This window comes from Neoarius graeffei, chromosome 27 (genome assembly GCF_027579695.1).
Source record: "Neoarius graeffei isolate fNeoGra1 chromosome 27, fNeoGra1.pri, whole genome shotgun sequence".
Classification (NCBI taxonomy): domain Eukaryota; kingdom Metazoa; phylum Chordata; class Actinopteri; order Siluriformes; family Ariidae; genus Neoarius; species Neoarius graeffei.
Genome location: NC_083595.1, coordinates 20,535,182 through 20,557,283, shown reverse-complemented (window position 1 = coordinate 20,557,283; position 22,102 = coordinate 20,535,182). Strand labels below are relative to the sequence as shown.

Sequence of the window (22,102 nt, the reverse complement as noted above, 5' to 3'; positions counted from 1 at the left end):
AATACCAGTCTACCACCCCCCTCAGGAAGAAAACTTGGCCCATCATGAGGACTACATGGTCAATAGGTGACTCACGTCAGTTGCAGGATTGCTTTGAAAGAACAAATTGGGACATTTTTGAACATCATGACCTGGAAGAGTGCACTTCAACTGTGTTCAGCTACATTAAGAACTGTGCCGATGCTGTCTCTGTTGAAAAGTGTATCCGGGTGTATCCTAATCGCAAACCATGGATGACAAAAGAAGTCCAGATCCTGCTGAGGGATAGGAACACCACTTTCAGGTCTGGCGATGGGGCACAACATAGTGCTGCCAGAGCCAACTTAAGAAGAAACATCAAAGCAGCCAAGGCAGCTTATTAGAGGAAGATCAAGGCCCAGATAGCAAATGATGTTATTTCAATGTTGATATTTGGTCAAGATGGTTGATTTACAGTTATAGTTGAACACTGATGGTGGATCAAACAGTAATCAACCAGTGATAAAATAAAAAGTTGAAAAAATGTGTTCGAATCAATGTAATGGTTGAAGGAAACATTTGATCAATGTTGAATATATGTTGATTTTGTTGTCATCATACACTGCACCACTGGACGGGAGCCTGGGGTGCACTCTGGGTGAGACCATTTTGTGGGAGGGGGTTTCCTATATTTCATTGAATTTCATTTATTTAATTTAGAATTTTAATAGAGCACAAGGAACTACTGTATGAAGAATAGATTATTATTTATGGTTATGTGCAAATCTTGTGTGTGCAACATGTAAGGAAAAAACGAACAGAAAATTCTACCATACCGGCCGCTATTTGGAATGGTCCAAATAACCGTCTCTCAGAAGAACTTTCAGAAGAGCTCGAGCTCCGTTGATGACGAGACTTGCGACCATAGACTGTCCGTGCTTGCGACTGAAGAAATTTGCTTCAACAACACTGGCCAGTTCTCCTCTTTGTGGTAGTGTGGTTAAAAATAGTGGTTAAGTGAACATGTGCTTGTACACATGGTACTCTGATGGACAAGAACCCCATCCCACCTCACGCCCAGTGTTCCTGGCATAGGCTCCAGATTCACCACCATACTGAGTAGGATAAAACAGTGACTGAGGATTACTATACAGACTTACCTATTATGACATGTTATGTATTCTCATCTCATTATCTCTAGCCACTTTATCCTTCTACAGGGTTGCAGGCAAGCTGGAGCCTATTCCAGCTGACTATGGGCGAAAGGCGGGGTATCTACACCCTGGACAAGTCGCCAGGTCATCACAGGGCTGACACATAGATGGTGTTTACATTAGACCGTATCTGTCTCGTTTTCGTTGCGGATGCACTGTCCGTTCACATTAAAACGCCGGGAAACGACTCCACAGGCGGAACAACTTGAATCCGCCAGGGCCCACGTATTCAACCCAGTTCGTATCTGATCTGGTGCTGTGTAAACATTGAGATATGAGGAAACGCAGTGCTGAGCTCTAGCTGATGTCGTCATTGGACAACATCACTGTGACATCCACCTTCCTGATTCGCTGGCGTTGTTCATGCCACTTTGGTCATGTGACGCGACTGCTGAAAAACGGCACAGACTTCACTTCCTGCTATTGTTTCCACCTTGTATCACCTTTTTGTTTTTCATTAAAGAGTATAAAAGTATGAATATAATGCTTTGCTTTGTCATTCTTAATGTTGTTCATGGTAAGATGCAAATACTGCCCATTGTGTAGTTAGGCAAGGCAAGGCAAGTTTATTTATATAGCACATTTCATACACAATGGCAGTTCAATGTGCTTTACAGAAGTAAAAACAAAAACAGTAAACAATAGAGAAATAAAATTACATAAAATAATTTTATTTTTATTCTAAAACAATTAATTAAAAGAATTAAAAGAAAATAATAAGAATTAAACAATAGTAGAAATAAAATAATAAAATGAAGTAGTAGTTCAAATAGGAGGAGAAAAAGAAAAAAAGAAACCAGCAGAATAAAATAGAATAAAGTTAAAGTAAATTTAAAACATGCAGAGAAAGTAAAGATTATAAAAAATGTAAAGAAGACAATATTAATTATTTAACAGAAAGCATCTGAGAACAGCTTGGTCTTTAACCTAGATTTAAAGCTGCCAACAGCAGGAGTATTTTTAATGTCCTCTGGCAGTTGGTTCCATAGCTGTACTGCATAGTAGCTAAAAGCTGTTTCACCATACTTTGTTTTAACAACTGGTTTTAATAGTAAATTTTTCTGTTTCGATCTGGTAGATCTGATTGGGTTAGGCCGCTGCAACATATCAGAGAGGTAATTGGGCCCTGTACCATTTAGAGATTTGTATACCAGCAGCAATGCTTTAAAGTCAATTCTGTAGCTTACTGGAAGCCAGTGAAGGGACCTTAGAATTGGAGTAATGCGCTCTGTTCTTTTTGTTCGTGTGAGAACCCTAGCCGCTGCATTTTGAACCAGCTGAAGTTGTTTGATGGTCTTTTTTGGCAGGCCTGTGAAAAGGCCATTGCAGTAATCAACCCTACTAGAGATGAAGGCATGTATTAGTTTTTCCAGATCATTTTTTGACATAAGTCCTCTTAGTTTGGAAATGTTTTTTAGGTGATAAAATGCCGTTTTAGTGATTGCTTTCATGTGACTGTCAAAGTTTAGCTCACTGTCAATGAAAACACCAAGATTTTTAACCATTTCTTTAGTTTTAATCCCTTTTGTGTCAAGAATAGTGGTAATCCTGAGTCTTTCATCTTTTTTCCAAATAGAATTACTTGTTTTATCTGTGTTCAGCTGAAGAAAATTTTGTGACATCCAGCTATTGATTTGATCGATACACTGGTAGAGACATTCAAGGGGGGCATAATCATTAGGTGATAGAGCAAAATAAATTTGGGTGTCATCTGCATAGCAGTGATACAAAATTGAATTTTTATTGATAATTTGCCCAAGTGGGAGCATATAAAGGTTGAAAAGTAATGGTCCAAGAATCGACCCCTGGGGGACACCACAGGTCAAGGACATTGATGTTGAGGAACAATTTCCCAGGGTAACAAAGAAGCTTCTATCTTTTAAGTATGAGTTTAACCAAATGATAACTTTACCAGTCAATCCAACCCAGTGTAGTTATGATTGTCTTTAGGCTTGCCATCCTTCCACTTGCAAGTGGTGAGTGACTTGCGCATGCCCGATATCCACTGGGATCACACACACAGCGTCTCAGTCCCGAATCACTGCTCGTGCGCTTCACTTGAGCACTCTGTGAGCTGTGCAGGGCCGGAGTGCGCACCCTCCAGAGGGCACTCGCTGTTCAGGGCAGAGTGATTTGGAGCGCAGCCACTGAGGAGGAAGCGCTGAGCCGTGGGTGGTAGAAATGGGCAACTGGACTTGCTTGAAAATTCTTGAAAACGTTTCACCTCTCGTCCAAAAGGCTTCCTCAGTTCTGTCTGACTAATAGGGAGTATCAGATATTTATCTTCTCCTGGATCAGAATCAGAATCAGAATTCTGATGACCAGCTCATCTAAGGTGTCATTGAGGCATCATGTTGGTGTGGGTCACTGGAGGCTGGATGTGGACGGCGAGTCATTAGGGTAATCAAAGGATTGCCCATTAGGGTGATCAATGGCAATCTGACTCCCCCTGTCCTCCTGTGAGTCACCGAAAACAGCTGGGTCCTGGCGTACACCCAGCCGTCTGGGAAGAGTGTCCAAGACCGCCTTGTAGATGTTTGACAAATGATGTCTTAGACCCCCACCTCTGTTCAGTGATGGCCGTTCCAGGTTGACAAAAATGGCTTCTTGAACTCCTCGCTCATACCAACGATGCTCTCTGGCTAAAATGCGTACGTTACAATCCTGAAATGAGTGTCCTTTGTTGTTAAGATGAATATAGACAGCCGAGTCCTGGCCTGAGGAGCTGGCTCTCCTGTGTTGGGCCAAGCGCCTGTATAGCGGTTGTTTCGTCTCCCCAATATATGAATCCGTGCAATCATCACTGCACTGAATTGCATACACTATGTTGTCCTGTTTGTGTCTGGGTATTCTGTCCTTAGGGTGGACCAGTTTCTGCTTCAGGGTGTTACTGGGTCTGAAATGTACCGGAATGTTGTGTTTGTAGAAGATCCTCCTGAGTTTCTCGGATAGACCAGAAATGTAGGGAATGACAATGTTCTTGCATTTGTTCCTGTTATCATCCTTGTCAGTTATGTTCCTTTTTATGCTCTTTAGGAAAGCCCAGTTGGGATAACTGCAATTCTGAAGTGCTTTCTTGATATGATTCTGCTCCTTCTCTTTTCCCTCTAATGTTGTAGGAATGTTCTGAGCCCTGTGTTGCAAGGTCCTAATGACCCCCAATTTATGTTCCAGTGGGTGGTGAGAGTCGAAAAGTAGGTACTGGTCTGTGTGTGGGGGTTTCCGGTAGACCTCGATACTAAGGCTTCTGTCTTGTCTAATGTGTACATCACAATCCAAGAAGGCTAGATTATTCCCACTGACATCCTCCCGAGTGAAGTTGATGTTGCTATCCACTGCATTGATGTGTTTCGAGAAAGCTTCCACCTCATGGATTTTGATTTTAACCCAGGTATCATCCACGTATCTAAACCAATGGCTGGGAGCAACTCCTGCAAAAGTGGTCAAAGCTATATGTTCCACTTCCTCCATGTATAAATTGGCCACAATAGGGGACACTGGTGATCCCATGGCGCATCCATGCTTCTGTCTGTAGAAACTTTCATTAAACTGGAAATAAGTGGTAGTCAGGCAGAGGTCAAGCAGGGTGCAAATCTGATCCGTGGTGAGTTTCGTTCTATCCAGTAAGGAGCTATCCAGAAGGAGTTGTTTTCTTACAGATCCGACTGCTTCTGTGGTGGGAATGCAGGTGAACAGAGAAGTGACATCGTAGGAAACCATGGTTTCATCTGCATCTAGTTTGAGGTCTGCAACTTTAGAAGCAAAATCTTGGGAATTTTTGACATGATATGGTGTATTACCAACTAGAGGAGCCAAGGTGATGGCAAGGTGTTTAGCAATGTTATATGTGACCGAGTTTATACTGCTGATAATAGGTCTGAGAGGAGCTCCTTCTTTGTGAATCTTGGGGAGTCCGTATATGAGAGGCACGGCTTCCCCAGGGTACAATCTGTAGTAAAGAGATCGGTTGGTGGCTTGGTCCTTTTCTAGTTGTTGCAAACAGCTAACAACTTTCCTTTTGTAACCACTTGTGGGGTCCCTCCTCAATGTTTCATAAGTGGTTGTATCACTGAGGAGACTGGTCATCCTGGAGTGGTAGTCCGCTGTGTTTAGCACCACTGTGCATCTCCCTTTGTCAGCAGGAAGGATGGTGATGTTCTGGTCTCTTTGAAGCACTGTAATGGCCCTTTTCCACTACCCTTTTTCAGCTCACTTCAGCTCGCTTCAGCTCACTTCAGCCCGACACGGCTCGCGTTTCGACTACCAAAAACCAGCACGACTCAGCTCGTTTCAGCCCTGCTTAGCCCCTAAAACTCGCACCGTTTTGGAGTGGGGCTGAAGCGAGCCAAACCGTGCCGACTGAGGCTGGGGGCGTGAGCAGACACTCCCCTGTGCACTGATTGGTGAGGAGGAGTGTCCTCACATGCCCACACACGCCCCGCGAGCGCGCTGGGATCTGTAAACACCGCAAACCCGGAAGAAGAATAATTACGAATTACGAGAATTTCTGAAGCCTTATGCGCCTCGCCTCATCTATACGCTCTTGCCAGTATCTGTTGGCGTTGTCAAGCCACAGCACCAAGACCAGCAACACTAACGACTCCATGTCCTCCATGTTTATTGTTTACTATTTGGGTTGTGAGACTACCGCTTAAAAGATCACTGAATCAGTGACATACAGAGCATAGTGGACGAGTTCGCGGAGCGCAAGGCTCGCCGTATGCCCTTCAAATAATGCGCGCAGTAGGCTATTGATGTTTTATTATGAGCCATGTACAGTATGTCGCCTAATGTTTTTTTGTTTCTGAGTTACATGTTCGTTTGAAGGACTTAATGTAAACACAGTGCATTCAGTGAGGTTTGCACCGCCCTCCTTTTATTTCTGACTCTTCCTGTCACCGTTGCAACCTCTGAGCGCTCATTCGTATGCCCTTCAAATAATGTGCGCAGTATAGGCTATTGATGTTTTATTATGAGCCATGTACAGTATCCTAATGTTTTTTGTTTCTGAGTTACATGTTCGTTTGAAGGACTTGATGTACTAAATAACATAGTTGCACCCGGTAGTGTTGAAATTGGTAAACACCGCAGTTGCGGACATCTAAAATGATGTTATGATAAGCTTTAATAAAGGGCCCGGTCATTTGCCCCGCCCCCGGCCCGGCTCTGACTTGTTCCGCCACTGTCACTGATGTCACTGTTTGCGCTGCTTAACGACATCACATGACGTCCACCCACTTTCGCTAACTCCACCCAATGTGTCCACCCACTTCCAGCCAGCACGGTTCAGCGCGGTTGTAGTCGAAATGCAACTCCAACAGCCCCGCTCAGCTCGACTCAGCTCGACTCGGCACGGCACGGCTCAGCCGCGTTTGTAGTGGAAAAGCGGCATAAGAGCCCTCCTTTCTTGGCTGGTGAGGTTGGAGGGGGGTGCTTTCGCACTGGATAAAGCAGCTGATATCTTCAGTCTAAGTTGTTCTGACTCTGTGTTGGTCAGGTTGTTGTTCCTGATGGCTGTCTCTGTGGCTGTGATGAGTTCTACATCCGGTATCCGCTCAGGTGAAACTGCAAAGTTAAGACCCTTGGATAAGACCTCTCTCTCTGGTTGGGTGAGTACCCTGTCGGATAAGTTCTTCACCCATTTCTCTTCTATGTCCGGTTGTGTAGCCTGGTCAGATTTCTTCCTCCAAGTCAGCCCTTCTGTCTTGCCGGAGGAGGTGGTTTTAGACAGCAATTTTTGAAATTTGCGCATCTGTCGTTCCTTACCTTTGGTGTGTTGTGAAAGCTGTGCCTTCTCAGTGAGATCAGAGACTTGTTCCAAAACTTCACTGGGAAGAAAGGCTGTCAACTCCTCAAACCTCAGTTTAGTCTTGTTCTGGAGAGCATCGATGGTGAAATGTACTTGTCTCACTCTCTCATTGAGAAGCCGCTTCTGGGCTTTCTGCAGGATTGTCTCAGCTCTGTGTCCTTTAACCATTGAAAATAGGCATAGGCTGGTGGAGATAATGTTGGATTGTCGGCATCGCAGGTTAAAAAGCAGGTGGTTTCTGTAGTCTGCCAGTTTTCTGGAACACTTCTCATACTCCCGCACCAGTCAAAGGGTTCTCATCCCAAAATGCGTGGAAACATGTCTGTGAAGATTCTCAATCATCCAGGTCAATGGGCAACTGGACTTGCTTGAAAATTCTTGAAAACGTTTCACCTCTCGTCCAAAAGGCTTCCTCAGTTCTGTCTGACTAATAGGGAGTATCAGATATTTATCTTCTCCTGGATCAGAATCAGAATTCTGATGACCAGCTCATCTAAGGTGTCATTGAGGCATCATGTTGGTGTGGGTCACTGGAGGCTGGGTGTGGACGGCGAGTCATTAGGGTAATCAAAAGATCGCCCGTTAGGGTGATCAATGGCAATCTGACTCCCCCTGTCCTCCTGTGAGTCACCGAAAACAGCTGGGTCCTGGTGTACACCCAGCCGTCTGGGAAGAGTGTCCAAGACCGCCTTGTAGATGTTTGACAAATGATGTCTTAGACCCCCACCTCTGTTCAGTGATGGCTGTTCCAGGTTGACAAAAATGGCTTCTTTAACTCCTCGCTCATACCAACGATGCTCTCTGGCTAAAATGCGTACGTTACAATCCTGAAATGAGTGTCCTTTGTTGTTAGCCTACGCCTATTTTCAATGGTTAAAGGACACAGAGCTGAGACAATCCTGCAGAAAGCCCAGAAGCGGCTTCTCAATGAGAGAGTGAGACAAATACATTTCACCATCGATGCTCTCCAGAACAAGACTAAACTGAGGTTTGAGGAGTTGACAGCCTTTCTTCCCAGTGAAGTTTTGGAACGAGTCTCTGATCTCACTGAGAAGGCACAGCTTTCACAACACACCAAAGGTAAGGAACGACAGATGCGCAAATTTCAAAAATTGCTGTCTAAAACCACCTCCTCCGGCAAGACAGAAGGGCTGACTTGGAGGAAGAAATCTGACCAGGCTACACAACCGGACATAGAAGAGAAATGGGTGAAGAACTTATCCGACAGGGTACTCACCCAACCAGAGAGAGAGGTCTTATCCAAGGGTCTTAACTTTGCAGTTTCACCTGAGCGGATACCGGATGTAGAACTCATCACAGCCACAGAGACAGCCATCAGGAACAACAACCTGACCAACACAGAGTCAGAACAACTTAGACTGAAGATATCAGCTGCTTTATCCAGTGCGAAAGCACCCCCCTCCAACCTCACCAGCCAAGAAAGGAGGGCTCTTACAGTGCTTCAAAGAGACCAGAACATCACCATCCTTCCTGCTGACAAAGGGAGATGCACAGTGGTGCTAAACACAGCGGACTACCACTCCAGGATGACCAGTCTCCTCAGTGATACAACCACTTATGAAACATTGAGGAGGGACCCCACAAGTGGTTACAAAAGGAAAGTTGTTAGCTGTTTGCAACAACTAGAAAAGGACCAAGCCACCAACCGATCTCTTTACTACAGATTGTACCCTGGGGAAGCCGTGCCTCTCATATACGGACTCCCCAAGCTTCACAAAGAAGGAGCTCCTCTCAGACCTATTATCAGCAGTATAAACTCGGTCACATATAACATTGCTAAACACCTAGCCACCACCTTGGCTCCTCTAGTTGGTAATACACCATATCATGTCAAAAATTCCCAAGATTTTGCTTCTAAAGTTGCAGACCTCAAACTAGATGCAGATGAAACCATGGTTTCCTACGATGTCACTTCTCTGTTCACCTGCATTCCCACCACAGAAGCAGTCGGATCTGTAAGAAAACAACTCCTTCTGGATAGCTCCTTACTGGATAGAACGAAGCTCACCACGGATCAGATTTGCACCCTGCTTGACCTCTGCCTGACTACCACTTATTTCCAGTTTAATGAAAGTTTCTACAGACAGAAGCATGGATGCGCCATGGGATCACCAGTGTCCCCTATTGTGGCCAATTTATACATGGAGGAAGTGGAACATATAGCTTTGACCACTTTTGCAGGAGTTGCTCCCAGCCATTGGTTTAGATACGTGGATGATACCTGGGTTAAAATCAAAATCCATGAAGTGGAAGCTTTCTCAAAACACATCAATGCAGTGGATAGCAACATCAACTTCACTCGGGAGGATGTCAGTGGGAATAATCTAGCCTTCTTGGATTGTGATGTACACATTAGACAAGACAGAAGCCTTAGTATCGAGGTCTACCGGAAACCCACACACACAGACCAGTACCTACTTTTCGACTCTCACCACCCACTGGAACATAAATTGGGGGTCATTAGGACCTTGCAACACAGGGCTCAGAACATTCCTACAACATTAGAGGGAAAAGAGAAGGAGCAGAATCATATCAAGAAAGCACTTCAGAATTGCGGTTATCCCAACTGGGCTTTCCTAAAGAGCATAAAAAGGAACATAACTGACAAGGATGATAACAGGAACAAACACAAGAACATTGTCATTCCCTACATTTCTGGTCTATCCGAGAAACTCAGGAGGATCTTCTACAAACACAACATTCCGGTACATTTCAGACCCAGTAACACCCTGAAGCAGAAACTGGTCCACCCTAAGGACAGAATACCCAGACACAAACAGGACAACGTAGTGTATGCAATTCAGTGCAGTGATGATTGCACGGATTCGTATATTGGGGAGACGAAACAACCGCTATACAGGCGCTTGGCCCAACACAGGAGAGCCAGCTCCTCAGGCCAGGACTCGGCTGTGTACATTCAGTGATGGCCGTTCCAGGTTGACAAAAATGGCTTCTTGAACTCCTCGCTCATACCAACGATCCTCTCTGGCTAAAATGTGTACGTTACAATCCTGAAATGAGTGTCCTTTGTTGTTAAGATTAACAACAAAGGACACTCATTTCAGGATTGTAACGTACACATTTTAGCCAGAGAGGATCGTTGGTATGAGCGAGGAGTTCAAGAAGCCATTTTTGTCAACCTGGAACGGCCATCACTGAACAGAGGTGGGGGTCTAAGACATCATTTGTCAAACATCTACAAGGCGGTCTTGGACACTCTTCCCAGATGGCTGGGTGTACGCCAGGACCCAGCTGTTTTCTGTGACTCACAGGAGGACAGGGGGAGTCAGATTGCCATTGATCACCCTAATGGGCAATCCTTTGATCACCCTAATGACTCGCCGTCCACACCCAGCCTCCAGTGACCCACACCAACATGATGCCTCAATGACACCTTAGATGAGCTGGTCATCAGAATTCTGATTCTGATCCAGGAGAAGATAAATATCTGATACTCCCTATTAGTCAGACAGAACTGAGGAAGCCTTTTGGATGAGAGGTGAAACATTTTCAAGAATTTTCAAGTAAGTCCAGTTGCCCATTTCTACCACCCACAGTTTACTATGACCTGGATGATTGAGAATCTTCACATACAAGCCCTGAGCCGCACTGACACATTAACTTACGTGCCGTCTAATTAGTCGTGATTAGCGTATCTGTGTATTGGCGTTGCTGTGTGCACGCGAATCGTGTATTGGCGTTGCTGTGTGCACGCGAATCGTTTTAAAAACGTTAATCTGATGATCCGCTGATACGGTCTAATGTAAACACCACCAGAGACACAGACAACCATTCACACTCACATTCACACCTATGGTCAATTTAGAGTCACCAGTTAACCTAACCTGCATGTCTTTGGACTGTGGGGGAAACCGGAGCAAATATTCAAATATTTTGTTAGTCAGGCAGTTATTTGAATTGTACAGTAAGTTTAACTGCTAGTACTGTATTTAGGCAATATTTTATTGTCCAGGTAAAGACTGTATAATCCTTTCTGGTTCATATCATATCTGGTTCATGTCCACAGCCAGGCCTTTCCATCATTGTGTACGGTGAAACATCAACATCAACCCAATTTCTCACGGTGGTGCAGTGGTTAGCACGGTCGCCTCACAGCAAGAAGGCTCCAGGTTTGAACCCAGCAGCTGGCGAGGGCCTTTCTGTGTGGAGTTTGCATGTTCTCCCTGTGTCTGTGTGGGTTTCCTCCACAGTCCAAAGATGTGCAGTTAGGTTGACGTGGGGCGGCCTTGGGCTGAGGTGCCCTTGAGCAATTCCCAAATAGCAAAAATCAGTTGAATCAACACTGAAATAGCTTTTGGCAGAAAACATTGAAATAATGTTGAAATGATATTGAAAGTGTCCCCTTGAATTTGGGTTGAATCAATGTTGAATTTTCAACCCTATCAGCATTGAATCAATAGTGATTCAACCATCATCTAAATAGAAATTTCTATTTAGATGATGGTTGAATCACTATTGATTCAATGCTGATAGGGTTGAAAATTCAACATTGATTCAACCCAAATTCAAGGGGACACTTTCAATATCATTTCAACATTATTTCAATGTTTTCTGACAAACGCTATTTCAATGTTGATTCAACTGATTTTTGCTATCTGGGGGACCACTTCTACAGTTGCAACATGTGGCAGATGTGGCACGGAGTTCAACACATTGCCAACTACAAGTCCAGTAATCTCACAGCTGCTAATGGAGACCGTGCTGGCTGAGGAACTGAACTGTTTCTTTGCCTGCTTTGAGGTGAAGGCACCAGAGGCAGCTACATTCCACCTACCAGCCCACAGTAGCCATACCCTCACAATGCCGGAACATGAGGTAAGGCATACACTGAGGGTGGTAGAAAGGAAAGCTACCAGAAAGCTACTAGACCTGGTGGGGTGTCAGGGAGGGTGCTGAAGGAATGTGCAGACCAACTCACTGGGGTCTTCACAAAAATCTTCAACCTGTCCCTGTCTCAGTCCATGATCCCACCTTGCCTGAAAGGTGCTACAATCATCCTGTTGCCAAAAAAAAAAAAAAACCCACCAGCAACAGCCTTAATGACTATTGTCCGGTGGCACTCACACCAGTGGTCATGAAGTGTTTTGAGAAATTGGTCATCATTTCCAGCCTCTCACCCACATTGGACTCACACCAGTTTGCATACAGAGCTAACAGGTCTACAGAAGATGCCATTGTCATAGCTCTCCACACAGTATTGACCCATCTGGAACATCAGGGGAGCTATGTAAGGCTGCTCTTCATAGACTTTAGCTCAGCCTTTAACACGATCATCACAAGCAGACTGGTCAACAAATTACTGGACTTAGGACTGTCACACACCATCTGCTACTGAATCATAGACTTCCTGACAGATTGCTCTCAGAGTCAGAGTAGGCCCCCTTCTCTCCACAGCCTTCAGTCTCCATACCGGCTCTCCACAGGGTTGTGTGCTGAGCCCCCTGCTCTATACTCTCTAGACACATGACTGCACCCCCACACATCCAAGTAATGCCATTATTAAATTTGCAGATGATACAACTGTGGTGGGGCTCATCTCTGGAGAAAATGAGGCAGCATACAGAGATAAGGTCCAGAGGCTGTCAGTGTGGTGCACACAGAACAACTTGGTCCTGAATACCTCCAGAACCAAAGAGCTGATCATTGACTACAGAAGGAAAAAGTCTGATCCACATCCTTTGTACATCAGCGGACACCACATGGAGAGGGTTTTAGACTTCAGGTACATGTGGTACAATGGACACAACAAAGGTTGTGGACATAATAGTTAGGAATAAATAGGGTTGGGTGAATTAAGGGAGGGCATGTTAACCCTCAGTACCACTGCGGATTTGGTAGAATTATCATCGAACTTCAACTTACAGGTAAGTCTCATTTTATTTTCAATTCTACCAAATCACAGTGACGTACTTCCGGTTAACATGAGATTTTAAAGCACAATTATGGACACAACCATCCTTGCAAGAAAACTATTTTTTATTCCAGGACAGCATTTTGGAAAGCACCATTCGTTACAACAGGTTTGTCATAGAATTTGCGGAAAGTTGACTCTGCAGAACAGCCTACATGTTTCAAAATAGTATCTACTGGAACCATTTGACTAGCTTTACTTACGCTAGCGGAACGAGTGCTGTGCACCTTAAAGTTAGCAGTGTTTATGCCACTTAAGTCAAGAAGTGTTTTAATCCATCAACCTACTGTGCTGGTTCCAACTGGTGAAAAAGGCTTATGAAAGCAACAGTTTTGTGTGTCCAGGCTGACGATGTAACAAAGTTCGCTGAAGATAATGTTCTAGTGTCGTATAAACACACAATTCCTGTTCCTGGTATTTTATTACATAGAAGGAATCAAGCATATTTCCTGGTCTACTCTGCTTCATGTGCTCTGTTAGTTGGAATAAATAATAATTCTGTGTTTTCTTCATGCATTCAATATCCAAATGAACTAAAGTTTGACATCTCTGTCCTGAGGTAAGGGCAAGAAGGCCCACTAACTTTAACATAAGTTCTTTTAATGAAAGCTTGTCCAAAGGGTATAATAACTTCATATAATCTAACACAACGTCAACATCCCATGTTTCAGAGTACCTGGGTAAAGGTTTTCGACAATTGAAAACACCCCTGAAATAACGAATAATAAATGGATGATTGGCCACAGTATAACGAGTTCCAGATAAGGGTGTGCCCATTAAATAAATAGATAAAGCTGAACGCGCTGTGTTCATAGTGGAATAGGCTAAGCCCTTCTTGTACAAATTGTGGAGAAACTCGAGCACATCATTCACAGTGGGCTGCATGGAATCCACTTTCCTTTGTAAACAAAACTGGGTCCATTTGTGCAGGTAGATGTTATATTGCTTCTGTGTTCTGTCTCGCCAGGCACATAGGAGGACCTCGATAATTTCTGAAGGTATGTTGTGCTTAGAGAACTCCTTCCTGATATTCTGCATACCAGAAGATGGCGTTTGGGACTGTGGATGGACCTTGCCGTGCAGTGGATTTGAGAGGATTCCCTTGGTCACTCGGACAACTCGAGGATGATCGATCAACAGACTTAGTAAATTGGTGAACCATGCTTGCGTTTTCCACATTGGGACAACAATGATGAAGGTGGCTTGCTCTAGGGTGACCTTCTGTAGGCACCTGCCAATTAGACAAAACGGGGGAAAAGCATAGGCATTAGCAAATTCTCCCCAATTTAACGAGAAAGCATCTATATATGTTGAGTGCAGGTCAGGCTTCCATGACACATAGGACTTAACCTTGTGGTTCAGTCTACTTGCAAACAAGTCAATATCAGGAACACCAAAACAGTGCGTAAGCTTCCTGAATACAATAGGACTCAGTTCCCATTCCACCCCAGGGTTCAACTGGTGTGATAAATGATCTGCAGTGGTATTTCGAATTCCAGTTACATGCGCTGCGGACAGCCAGTTCTCACGTTCTACCGCCCATGACCAAATATCTTTTGCAATGGTGTCACAAGCTGGAGCCCTACAACCTCCCATAGCATTAATGTAGGTCACTGTCATGGTATTGTCTGAAGTGATACGGATGTTTTGATTTCGAGTTTGATCAAGAAGAGCTCTTAAGCCCAATTTCATCTCATCTCGTCTTCTTCCGCTTATCCGGGGCCAGGTCGCGGAGGCAGCAGTCTAAGCATGGAAGCCCAAACTTCCCTTTCCCCAGACACCTCGGCCAGCTCCTCGGGAAGAACACAGAGGCATTCCCAGGCCAGCCGAGAGACATAGTCCCTCCAGCGTGTCCTGGGTCTTCCCCGGGGCCTCTTCCCGGGGGGACATGCCTGGAACACCTCCCCAGGGAGGCGTCCAGGAGGCATCCGAAAAAGATGCCCGAGCCACCTCAGCTGATTCCTCTCGATGTGGAGGAGCAGCGGCTCTACTCCGAGCTCCTCCCGAGTGACTGTGCTTCTCACCCTATCTCTAAGGGAGCGCCCAGCCACCCTGCAAAGGAAACTCATTTCAGCTGCTTGTATCCGCGATCTTGTTCTTTCGGTCATTACCCAAAGCTCATGACCATAGGTGAGAGTCGGAACGTAGATCGACCGGTAAATTGAGAGCTTCGCCTTTTGGCTCAGCTCCTTCTTCACCACGACGGACCGGTAAAGCGACCGCATCACTGCGGAGGCTGCACCGATCCGCCTGTCGATCTCACGCTCCATCCTTCCCTCACTCGTGAACAAGATCCCGAGATACTTAAACTCCTCCACTTGAGGCAGGACTTCTCCACCAACCTGGAGAGATCAATTGGCTGTCAAATAAGCCCAATTTGACAGCCAATAATTCTAAAACATTGATCTGGTAAGAAGCCTCCTCAGGCGACCACAAACCCCGAGTAGAACAACTGCCCGAAGTAGCACCCCATCCCCTTCCAGAAGCATCTGTGTTAAGGACAACCTCCGGCACCCCATGGTCAATGATTCGAGAACTGTGAGGGATGGAGCATATCCACCAGTTCAACTCTACTCGGCTTTCTTTCGATAAGGATTCATCAAAACTGCCCAAAGCTCTACGTAGGGCAATGTCTTTATCTCGCTCTAAGGATCTATAATGTAGCGGTCCCAACTCAACCCCAGGGAATGTGGAGACAAGAGTTCCAGTCAGAGAAGCTACCTCACGAATGGTGAAAAGTTTGTCCCGTAGAAAATTCTGGCACAAACTCACAATTTTGGATGCTTTTCTCTCTGGAATAGTGACTCTCATATGGGCAGAATCTAAAACGAATCCCAGAAACTCCAAAGACTGACAGGGATGAAAAACAGACTTGGTGGGATGTACAACAAGACCAAGTTTAGTGAATAACTGGGCCACATGCAAGGTGGCTTCTTGACATAGAGCAAGTGTATCTGCAGTATAAAATGAATCATCAATATATCCCAGACACGAGTGTCCAAACTGGGATCACAAGGTGGCAAATACCGGTTTCAAAATCTTGGTAAATATTCGAGGGCTACTGGATAAACCCATGGGCAGTGCCGTATATTGGAACAATCTACCCCTCCACACAAACTTGAGGTACTTCCTAAACTGGGGCTCGATGGGAACTGAATAATAAGCATCACGTAAATCTATAGATGACATGTAGCATCCTTGTTTCATTAATTTGATAGCTGATTCAACAGTATCCATTTTAAACTTGTGGTAGGTAACCACGTCATTCAGAGATTGAAGGTTGAATATAACCCTGAACGTTCCTGGTTCTTTTTTGGGGGTAGGGGAGAGCGGGGTAAGATGAGCCAGGGGGTAAGATGAGCCACCCCCTGTTTCTAAGAAACAGTAAACAAATGTGACCATGTGACCACATTCAAAGGGGGCCGGGACCATTTACTTACACTTGTGGAGAGGAGCACCACATGTCAAACTAGGTGAGGGACATATTTATAAAAATGTGTTTTTGTGCTTTCTAAGTCAATTCCATGTTTGTCCACAGTGAAGATGATTTAGAGAAGACAAAAGTAGAATAATATTTAGACACATTAGGGTTAAGTTAGTGGCTTTCTAAGCTATGATATGAATGCTAATAAAAATAATTTTGATTAGCCTAATCCCCTTTATTAGCATTTTTCTACAAAATGGTGGCCATGGGGTAAGATGAGCCATTAGATGTGGGGCAAGTTGAGCCACTGGCTCAACTTACCCCATTGGTGGCTGAGCTTACCCAATATGGATGACACTTAAGTTTTCACATTTACTGGTCATATATGACAACAACATATATATAATATATATATATATATATATATATATATATATATATATATATATATATATATATATATATATGACATCAGATGAGGAAGACCAGTTGTTAGATGTGGGGGATTATGTTGTGGCAAAATACACGGGGAAGAAGAAAGTGCATTTCTTCATTGGCCAGATAATCAAATTGGATGTCTTCGAAATAGAGGCAAGATTTCTCAAAAGAAGCCGGTCATGCCATGGCTCTGCAAGAAAGCCAACCTTTGTCTTCAAAGAGAAAGATGAGGCTGTCCTGTCAAGACAGGATATTGTGAAAAAATTGCCCCGCCCCTTTACTGTTGGGGGGACAGCACAGAGGGAGAGGCAAATGGTGTTCCCTTGCCATTTGAACGCTTGGAACATTGAATAATGATGAAATGATTGAATGATTGATGGAATGATTGCTGCATGTTTTAGCAATGTTTTAACCTACTGAAAGAAATAAGATTCTTTTGGCACTGTTCTACTGTTTTAGTAATTTCTATAATATAGTATATCTCTCATTCCCTCTCTAACCATCCCTCTTTCTATCTATCTACGCATATCTCTCTCTCTATCCATCTATCTATCCCTCCCTATCCCATCTCGTTCTATCACCTCTCTCTTCATCTCCCCTTCTCTATGCAACGGCCCTATCCCCCACTTGATTGACTTGACTTGATTCATTGATTGCATTTCTAATAATAAAAGTTGTTTACTTTGTTAACCTAACATGTTTTGTGTTGGCTCAATTTACCCCACACAGTTGCACAATTTACCCCGTGCATGGGGTAAGTTGAGCCACTTGACATTTTTTTTTCAAGAGGTAATATCACTCTAACCATAAGAGCTTATCAATTATGTTTTGCTCAGATAGTAACAGTACACTTTGAAATTTGGTATGGTGTGTAGACTGGAAGCAAAAATGGCTTTAACATGTAGTTATGATGAAAAATGTAAAAAGTGGCTCATCTTACCCCACTCTCCCCTAACAAAAATGGGTGAAATAACTTCTTCTGGTTCTGGGACTGCAGGCTCAATAATATGCTTGTTCAAAAATGTCTCCATTTCGTTGTCAATGGCCTCTTGTTGAGCTGGGGAGAATTTCTGCTCATAGTTGGTGACATTTTGGATACAGGAGGGATCAAAGTCAAATCCAATGGGACAGTTGCTTACACATTGCAAAATGTAAGCATCTGTAGTGATCTTTCTCCATTCCTTCAAATAATGGCTTATTTGCCCAGCTATAAAATCAAATCAAGTCAAATCAAGTTTATTTGTACAGCGCTTTTAACAATAAACATTGTCGCAAAGCAGCTTTACAGAATTTGAATGACTTAAAACATGAGCTAATTTTATCCCTAATCTATCCCCAATGAGCAAGCCTGTGGCGACGGTGGCAAGGAAAAACTCCCTCAGACGACATGAGGAAGAAACCTCGAGAGGAACCAGACTCAAAAGGGAACCCATCCTCATTTGGGCAACAACAGACAGCCTGACTATAATATTAACAGTTTTAACAGGTATAACCCTCAACTGTCCTCATGGGGCCGTCCTTCACAGGAGTGGGGCGATAAAACTCCGACCAGACACAGGGCACCAGGATGGATCAAGCAGGTCCGAGGGGCAGAAGAGGCCAGCATCTCAATCCCAGGATCAACATGTAACTCAGAGGGACAGATTGGGGGGGGGGGGGGGGGGGGGAGAAAGAAAACATGTTGTTAGGTATGCCCTAAAAATGACAAGTATTAAATCTGTGTGGTAGGCTCGCAGAGACAAGAGTCTTTACATCAGGCATGACACACAATGGCATGTTAATATGGCAAAAAATATATCATGACCTGCTCTGGCTGGATGCTTGATTGGGTGATGGGAGCACACTCCTCAGCAATGATGAGATGCAGATGGGACCCTTAGGCCTGGCCAAGACAATTCAGTTACATTTCACCGGGTCTGGGACATGCGACAGAATGTCTGACGGCCGATTCCCTGCAGGCTACGATAGCCAGTCGAGGTCCCCACCGTCTCCACCAAAAGATTTCCTGTTGACTCCATGTAACTCAGAGGGACAGATTTGGAGTGGGGGGGGAGAGAAAGAAAACACAGGTGGTTAGGTATGCCCAATGTCACCTGAATAAGTAGGAACAGTATACATATTGCACCGAGTACAAGCAGGGACTCCGGCAACTAACTATGACAGCATAACTAAAAGGAGAGAGCCAGAAGGTAACACAGGCATGAGGGAGCCCCGGGACATAAAGCAGCCAGCCACTGCACCGTCAACAAACTCGAGTGAGCAAGCGAGTGGGGACTGACAGCATCCATACATCCCAGTTTACCAAAACACTCTATGTCTGAGGACCCTCCAGATCTACTCCTTTACCTCAAACACCATTAACAAAAGGCTTGACTAAACAGATATGTTTTTAGCCTAGACTTAAATGCTGAGACTGTGTCTGATTCCCGAACATTACTTGGAAGGCTGTTCCATAACAGTGGGGCTTTGTAAGAAAAGGCTCTGCCCCCTGATGTAGCCTTCACTATACGAGGTACCAGCAGATAGCCTGCACCTTTTGATCTAAGTAGGCGTGGCGGGTCATAGAGGAGCAGGCTGTTGTGACCCAAGTAGTATATTTATCAAGTTATCATAGCTGACCTGTTGTGGAGGAGTTAATTCTGAGTGCTCTTGTTGTAGGATGCGGACTTCGCCGACGTCCTCCTGCAGTCGGCGTATCTTTCCCCTAAAAAAGGCCTGTTGACTCCTCGGCCGCCATAACGACAACGACCCCTCGCTGAGCCAAAGCAATCTGAAGACCTTCCCTGGCCATAGGGCTGAAAGCGTGAACCGTGACTCTTCCTAGGGGGTATAAGCTTTTTTCCCAACTTGTTTGCTTTGGTCACTGCATCAATTTCTTTCCCCATGTCATCACCAAACAACTCTGTTGTAATAGGAGTTGAGGCATTGCATAAAGCATTGTATTGGGCATTGAGATCTGGCTTTAGCAGCTCTCTTCTCTTCAGATTGATTTCTCTATTGCTAGACAGGATAAGCACCAAAGCATGGACTAGTTTGGTTTTCATTTCTCCGGATGCTGTTTTCGAGGCATCAAGGATAGCATAAGCTGCAGTCAAAAACATCCGTTGACATCTCTGCATTCCAGTATCTGCTTTCTTGGTGTTGCCTTTAAGCTGAGTCCACACAGTCCTGTTCATCTTAGGAGCCAGTAAGAGCTTACAATTTTCTGGTCTGGCATATTTGTCAGTAAGCTTGTCGAGTTTTGCTCTGGGTAGTCTGTCATTGATGAGACCACCTATGATTTTCACCAGATCGTCATCGATTGGTGGGCTTGTTTTCTCATTAGTGGCAAACTCCTGGGCGAGGTCCTGGAACTCGCTTGAGGCAGCATTTTTCTCTTTCTATTGATCTTTATCTTGAGAAAGAAATTTTTCTAAGTCACCAGCAAGATCTGCGTTAGAGATATTCAGTGTCGTGGCTCAGATGGTTAAGGCATCATACCATAAATCCGGGGACTCGGGTTCGATTCCGACCCGACGTCATTTCCCGATCCCTCCCCGTCTCCCGCTCATTTCCTGTCTCTCTACACTGTCCTATCAAAAAAAATATATATATATTATGGCATGCCGTTCAGGAAATTAATCTTTGAATATATTGAATGAATCCACGAATATATTGAATGAAACTTTGAATATATTGAATGAATCCCCGAATATATTGAATGAAACTCTGAATATATTGAATGAATCCCCGAATATGAAACTTTGAATATATTGAATGAATCCCCGAATATATGGAATGAAACTTTGAATATATTGAATGGAACTTTGAATATATGGAATGAAACTCTGAATATATGGAATGAAACTTTGAATGAATCCCTGAATATATTGAATGAAACTTTGAATATATGGAATGAAACTTTGTATTCTGCCCCCGCTCCCACAGCTCGGCAGACAGACAACAGGTCCCAAGAAAAACTTTGACTCAGAGGAGAGTATTAGAGTATATTGAGAAACGCTGTAAAACTCAACAAACAAAATTTACAAATTAGTTTTATATACAGAAAATACCGTTATACAAATATGATCCACGAGGGAAATGACTTTGTCACCGTAGCTTCGTTGCACATAAAAGAAGTAAACACTAATAAAACCACAAGCATTAGCCAGAGTGTTAACAATGTCTTTATTGTTTAAAATAGCCGCAACCAAATCCCGAGCCGACTGACTCATTTTTGGTGCAGGACGGCGGCAGTGCCGTCATGACGTCAGCCAAGTTTCATTCCATATATTCAGAGTTTCATTCAATATATTCGGGGATTCATTCAATATATTCAGAGTTTCATTCAATATATTCGGGGATTCATTATAATCAGAGTTTCATTCAATATATTCGGGGATTCCCATACGAAAAAGAACAGTAAAGAACTTATAAGAGTTTACCACTGTCTTAATAGTAAATCCTTATAAATATAAGGATAAATCCTTATAAGGATTTATAAATAAATATAGGTATATGCCATGTATGATTTACTCCTGAAAGTGGCCCATTTTGCATTTTCCTCATACAAATTTTTTATGAAAATCTAGTATGTATGAAGTGAACATTGTGCATGGTTTTTACAGATAATGTGTATGATGAATTACACCGTCTTTGTATGCTTCATGTAATGTTTGTAGTTTTAAATTATATTTTACAGTTTAAAATGTATATGCCTTTTATATGTAAATCCACATATGTTTGTGTTGGATTTACATATAAAAGGCATGTACATTTTAAACTGTAAAATATAATTTAAAACTACAAACATTACATGAAGCATACAAAGACGGTGTAATTCATCATACACATTATCTGTAAAAACCATGCACAATGTTCACTTACTAGATTTTCATAAAAAATTTGTATGAGGAAAATGCAAAATGGGCCACTTTCAGGAGTAAATCATACATGGCATATATATTTATTTATAAATCCTTATAAGGATTTATCCTTATATTTATAAGGATTTACTACTAAGACAGTGGTAAATTCTTATAAGTTCTTTACTGTTCTTTTTCGTATGGGTTCATTCCATATATTCAGAGTTTCATTCAATATATTCGGGGATTCATTCAATATATTCAAAGTTTCATTTAATATATTCAAAGTTTCATTCAATATATTCGGGGATTCATTCAATATTGTATCAACTCCAAGGCTTGTTTCCACTGGATAATTGGAAAATGCACATATATTCTTGCTCTTAATTGATTAAAATGTGTGGAAAGTTTGGATAAAGGCTATGACTGGAGTCATATAACAGCAGCAGGTGAAAGTAAATC

General features: G+C 43.5%; 1 protein-coding gene across 1 annotated transcript in view; it reads right to left on the bottom strand.

Moving 5' to 3' along the window:
* The window catches only part of filip1l (filamin A interacting protein 1-like), a 118,968-nt gene that overhangs the window by 22,780 nt on the left and 74,086 nt on the right, over positions 1–22,102 (bottom strand). The window lies entirely within an intron of this gene.